The 6,776-nt window shown below is 38.4% G+C and overlaps 1 protein-coding gene across 1 annotated transcript in view; it reads left to right on the top strand.

The window, feature by feature from the left end:
* Window positions 1-6,776, top strand: part of CNTNAP2 (contactin associated protein-like 2) — a 1,203,666-nt gene that overhangs the window by 741,186 nt on the left and 455,704 nt on the right. The gene's annotated exons all lie outside the window — the stretch shown is intronic.

Raw genomic sequence — 6,776 nt, 5'->3', positions numbered from 1 at the left:
TAGCCCAACTCCTGAATGCAGGCAGCTTGGCTTATCATGAAAATTACCTACATGTTAAACCCATTGCAAGTCTTCTGGAAAGCTGAAAATGGCTTTTTAGAATGCTGCTTTGAAAGAAGCAAAGATTACGAGATCATAGAGCCCTAGAATAATTCAGGTAACAAGCAACCACTGGAGTTCATGTGGTCCAAGCCCCGCTCAGTGCAGGGCCAGCTTCAAAGCTACATCAGGTTGCTCAGGGGCATGTCCAGTCATTTTGAGCATCTCCAGGGGTGGAGATTCTACAGGCTGAGTGACTCTGGATATCATCAGCAAAGATATGCATAGTTATGGTAAAGAAATGCATGTGCTTTTAATTTCCTACTGTAAGTTAAGAAAATCTCAAAGAGAGAAATGCTACTGTGAAAAAATGAAATATGGCATACTGCTTTGGTCTCACAAAATGCCTTCTCTTCCTGAAATTTAGACATCAGTTTGCACTAAACAAGTTGTGGTGGGTTGACCGTGGCCAGCAGCCAAACACCTGCCCTACCTTTTGTTCACTCCCTTCTCCTGGGAGATGGGGAGAAAAATAGAAAGAAGGCGAAAAGACGCATGGATTAAGATGGCAGTTTAATAAGAATGGCAGTTTAATAAGAAAACCAAAAGCTACACATGCAAGCAAAGCAAAAAGAGGAATTCATTCACTACTTTGCATCAGCAGGCAGGTGTCCAGCCACTTCCTGGGAAGCAGGGCCTCAGCACGTGTAACGGCTGTTTGGGAAGAGAAACTCCATAATCCTAAACATCCCCCTTTCCTCCTCCATTCCCTGAGTTTTTATTGCTGAGCATGATGTTGTGTAGTATGGGATAGTCCTATGGTCGGTTTGGGTCAGCTGCCCCAGCTGTGTCCCCTCCTAACCTCTTGCCCACCCCCATCCTCCTGGTCTTTATGGGGGAGGGTGTGGAGAGAAAGCCTTGATGCTCTGCAAGCCCTGTTCAGCAGCCACCAAAACAGTGGTGTCTTACCAACACTGTTTTAGCCACAACTGGGAAGCACTGCACCATGTGGGCTGCTATGAAGAAAGTTAACTTAGTAACTTCATCCCAGGCAGACCCAGTATACCATTTTAGTAATGTTAGTGTTGAGGATCATGCTTTGTGGTGTACCAGTGAGTTGTTCTGGCATGTCAGGCCACTTTAGATTGCTGCTTCTCATGGACATGTTGAGGGTTGAAGTCATAGTGAAAAGAGGAAGTGAAGAGCTGCTGTCATAGGGAAGAAGTTTGTTCTGTCTCTTCACATACAACTGAAATTAGAAAGGCCTCCTGTGGTTAGTATTTGGTAGTTTGAATTGCTTAGTTTTATTTTGAATATTTGTTTTTGGACATGTAAACTGGCTTGGAAGAAAGGATGTGAAGATACATCTAATTAAGTCTCTGATTTTTCCCCAGTGGGTAAATCTAAGCTTATGCAACAGTTTGTGTTGATCCCACTTATGCCAGTGTTGATTAGAAATAATTCCATCATCATAGTGAAGTTAATCAGAATTAGGCTTTTGCAATGTATTACAATGTAATTACAATTCACTTACAATGTAAGTTAATTAGAATCGGAGCTTTACAATGCATTTTTGAAAAATAAGACTTAAAGCTTCCTATATGTCAAGCAGCTTACTTTTGAAGTGAACTTCATATAGAAGTTACTATTTATAAGGTATTTCTTTTTATAACCTATAATAACATATATTCAAATATTTCATCTATTAGAATATAATGCCATATGCCATACATATTATATGAAATACCTTTTACTATATTAAAACATTATTATTCTTTATATATTTAACATGTATGATAGATTTATTTTATATAGTTTATATATAAAATTTGTATTTATAATATATTTTAATATAAATAACAGTGTTTTATATATGTTTATGTATATATGTTTTCTTTATATAAGAAAATGTATTCTCACTCTGTTTCTCTCTTCTGCCACCTTGGACCCTGATATCATCTTCATTACATAAATTAAAACTGTATGTCTTATATTTATGCTTCCTAAGCACTGGAAGATTGTTTTGCAAGCAGAGTAAGAATTGTATAATCATAGGAAATTAGAAGAGTATCCAAAGAATTTTCTTAGGGTTGGTTTTGTTTTTTTCAAGGAATGAGATGTAATCTAGCTTCTTGTTTTCCCATGATCAAGTTTATTTCTTTGTAGTTTGCACTTTAAAACAAACCCTTTGACTAAGAAGTAATAATGCCAAGCTTTAGATCTGACTGGATTTTCATAGCTGTCTTATTAACATCTGCAAGTAAGAGTTTACAAGCACTGCTGTTACAACATGCCACTATACATAACATTTTTTTATGTGGCTTTCTTTTAAAGGATCCAAGTACCATGTGTGCTATATATTAGCTTAATTTCATTTCCTTTGAAATGGGAAGATACTCTTGGCTGTCATACTGGGATCCTCCTGCTTTTTTTCACTTGTTGGATTCTAAATCATAAAGACTTCGGTCATCATCAACATGGAAATTGTTTTCATAGCCACACTTCAGTGAAGACCCCCACTGGGCAAAAAGATAAGCTGTCACATTGAATTATTCTTACTGCAGACTTCAGCCATTTGGTTGGGGGAAAGAAAAATTAAGTTGTAAACAGTGGCATTTTTCATCGTTAGCCAGAGCGGATAGTAAGGAGGGGACAGCTTTCTCTATAAGGACATGATAAAAGGTACTGAGGGTGGTGAGTTCTCATATTGCACCCGCCTGGAGGTAACTGCTTCCAAAGTCCCAGGTTCTGCCAAGCTAAACACCTGCTCCGTATGGAAAAAGTTTCTGCATTTTAGCTCCAGTATTTTTTAAGATGTTAGAAGCATAGTCACATTAGAGTATTACACTTGTACTTGGGAGATACAAGTGTTGAACCAGTGACTTTTTATTTTTAATCTTCCCCTCCTCACATGAGCATTTTACTATTGCAAAGACTACAAGCTGAGATCTTATTAAAAGGGAACACCAAAGCTAAGGAATATTGTCTTTTTACCAGTGGCCTAATAGTATAAATGCATATAATTCATGCAGGTTATAATATAGCAATTACAGGCAGTTAAAATGCTACTGAGAAAAAAATAATTATCCCTGTTTCTGTATCCTAATTAACTTTAATTGTATTAGCAATGGAAGTTACATTGTTGTCACAGTGATCAACATGCTGTACTGCTTGTGACAGCACAGGTCCCTGCATACCTCCTTTACTTATCATTAACAAAGTAACGTATTGTTAGAGTCCAGATGGTACAGTTGCACTTTAGGATTTTAGCACAGGACATTGAACAGGAATTATTACTCACAACTAATTTATCCCAGCAGTCTCAGAGAATTCTAAAGCTTGCCTGACTTTGTTGTGGCTAGAATTATGGATTTTAATCACGAAATGACAATGAGGAGATTCTGCAATGATTGCAAAATATAGTGTCCAATCTGTCGTTGTAGATTATGCAGAACATATGCCGATTTTAATGAAAATCTCTGTGTACCATAAGAGGTGAAATAACAGAAATGGGGAAAAAAAATGCAGTACCAAGAATTTTCATGTAGCTGCTTCTAGTGTCTTATGAATGTGTGAACTGTGTGATTCCCTCTGTAACACCGTGAGATGAATTAGATGCCAATTTTCAAGAATAATTTCATGTTAAAGAATTAATGGAAGTAATCGGATACGTGCGGCAGAACATTTCTGGGTGATTACTGCTCACCTGCTGTGGTGATACACTGTATGACATAGAGTGCCAGCATTCAGCTTTAAGCCCATGCAGCTACATTCTCTAGACTATGTGATTACCAATCAAAATTTGAAATAATTCATTTAAATAACAAAAAACAGCAAGCATATTGGTGCATGAAAATGTCCGCAATGTAACTGGCAACAAGACAGAATTTCTTTGGAATTAAAAATCATCATTACAAATAGTGTTAGAATTCTTCACTTCTGGCTCTTTACATGGACTTTAGGCTTCTGGCCTTCTTCTCTGTTCTCCTCCTCCCTCTGCCAGTTCAGTGGCGAGGCAGACAGTGAGGAATAAGACAGACGTCATCCTGTAGTATTCTGCATAAGAATCAGATGATATACCAATGTCCAGACTGGAAGCAAAACCTGCTTTACAGTTGTGCTGTTCCCAAGACAAATTCACAAAAAGGAAGTAAAATACGACTTGGGAAGAGCTGAAACGATACCATGACTTCAGCCTGCAGATGTCCCTGGCCATATGGCTGGAAGCCACTTCCTACATGTACCTTCTCCCTCTCCCCACTTCTCTTTGGAACCCTGCAAACTTTTCACGTGGAAATGGAGATGAAAGCTGCCTTTCAACAAGAGAGATTCAAGTGTGTTTACTTCATAACCTATCTCAGTCCAGAAAAGTGACTTTGTAGGCATAGGTTATAGCTCAGATGACAGTGACAGTGCTTTTAATACTGTGGCACTTGTCCCCTATGTACCAGAGTGTGACAACTGCCATATTCCTTAACACAGATCAATAGACAGCTGGAAGGTTACAAACTACAGAGCTGGACACAAAATAGGAATGATTTACTTACCTGTCTCTTCATAGTATACCTTAGTTTTCTGCACTAATTTTTTTTAACTATGAAAAAATCTCCATTCTCTCACATTAAAAAAAAAGGGGGAAAACACTGTAAAAATAGCGAAAAAGGAGGCATGAGAAACACCAACAAATTGAATGAATTGGGTTTTCCTATGTGTTTACAAACTTTCTCCCTTGCATGCAGCTGGAAAAATTTGGATAACTGCAAAACTTAACAAAGAGTGAGTCCAATGAGAATTAAAATATATGTTCTTTTAGAGATAAGATACTGATATAATAATAGTTGCTTGACTGAAGATTTCTGTGCAGCACTTTGGTACCCTCAAGAAATTGGCTGGACCTTTCAGCTCTCATTAGTTAGAAGGGCTGCCCCAAGACAGCAACACAAGTGCAGTTTTTTTAAATAACCTTTTGGGCCCGCAGGCTGGTCAAGTGAATTGTAATGAGCTGGTTTTATCACTTCAAATTAACCTTACTTAGGGATTTCATGTGTTTTGGTGATGACAATAGCATGGACTTTATAATAAACTTTCCTCAGAAAAGTATTTTTCACTCGACTTCTTTATCTAAGATCACCCTATTCCTTTCTGATCTTGCAAAGGGGACAATCTTATGTTAGTTGGAGCTGTGCGATGTCCTTGAGTTCTACAGTAAAGGAAAATCAAGTTCTTTACAATGTAACAGTAGTTTTTTAAAAAATGCCCATTCTAGGTCATTCTAAAACAATTTAATGTAAGCTGCACATGGAAATAATATCTGACATTCATTATGATTCAAATAGTCATAATTCTTTGCAAACGACTAATTAATCAAGTAAAGTCTGAAATGGACAAAGAGGAAGGGCACAGTTTCTGTTGTAAGTAAGGGGGTCATTTTATGGGATGCTTATTGCATTAATTGTGTTAGTAAAGCTAGGAAATACCTTGAGGAGGAAAAAAACAATAGTTTTTCAGAGTTTTAGGATTCATCACCATTGCACTCCATCTGAAGCTAAGTGAGTGGAATACATTAAAGTGTTACTTGCTTAAATACTAAAAAGCACTAATTTGCAGGATTTGAAACAGAAGTATGTGCAGAGAACCAACATGTGAAGTGTTCTTCCACAGAAGGGGTGAGAGGAAGAAGATATTTACTTTCTTTTCTGTAGTTTTAAGCAAGGACTATAATCACCTTAGAGTCTGGATGATGGAGCTTAAAAACTCCAAAAAGAGAAAATGATGCTGATTATATTGTGGAAGCTTCCACAAAAAAAAAGCAGCCCCAAGGGATGGAGTAGGACTGCATGGACAGAAGATGGAAAATGTGTGAGGTTCCCTGTGTAGAACAGTATGACTAATGACCCAGACTGTTAAATAACTTTATACTGTAATCAGTAGCTGTTTAAGCAAGTTAGAATAGTTTGAAATGCAGATGGTTTGAACCCTATTTTATGCTTATGCCTTTGCCATGGTTTTTTTTTTTCCCCCTTATTCACTTTAACTTATATTACACGGGTTACAATACTCAACAGCATTCTTATGATACTCTTTCAAGTAACTGTGTGGGTTATATATCATCTTGTAGCTGGATGCCTAAACACTTTGAAATCTCTAAAATCCTCAGTTGTTCTTTGTCTTGTATTTAATCCTAGATAAACTCTGCAGAGAGAGGAAAAAAAAATCATCTTTCATTTTACTTTAATGAATATTAATCCGTCTTTCTGTTATGAAAAATGTATGCTCCTAAAATAATTTTCTAGAGCAAGTGGATTATTCATGATAAATACTTGTTCGTGCTAAACCAAAAGCTAAGACAGTAAACATTTAGGTATATTTCTGAGGAGGAGGAGTATGTAAAGCAACCTGACAGCTAATAGGGTCTCTGGGCTGCAGGGTTGGTTTCTGCTGTGGCCTGAGAGAAGAGTAACAGCACTGGGTTTGTCCTTGGGAGCCGAGAGGCATAGGACATGTCAGGGACCCCCAGCAGCTGTGCCCAATGCATGGCCACCAAGGGCAGGGACAGCCCCCTGGGCCTCCTGGGCAGAGACTGCCTTGGGGCCAGCACCCCAAAGGCCTTCCTCCAAAGGATGCTGGGTGGAGGGGCTGTGGGCGGGGCTGCGCATGGGGAGCCCCATCACCCTCATGTCACAGTGCCACCACCCGGCAACGCAGCAGTCACAATGCCCCGGGGCGGGATAAAAGGG

This window comes from Pygoscelis adeliae, unplaced genomic scaffold (assembly GCF_000699105.1).
Source record: "Pygoscelis adeliae isolate BGI_AS28 unplaced genomic scaffold, ASM69910v1 Scaffold264, whole genome shotgun sequence".
Taxonomy (NCBI): Eukaryota; Metazoa; Chordata; class Aves; order Sphenisciformes; family Spheniscidae; genus Pygoscelis; species Pygoscelis adeliae.
This window is presented reverse-complemented; position numbering and strand designations above follow the sequence as displayed.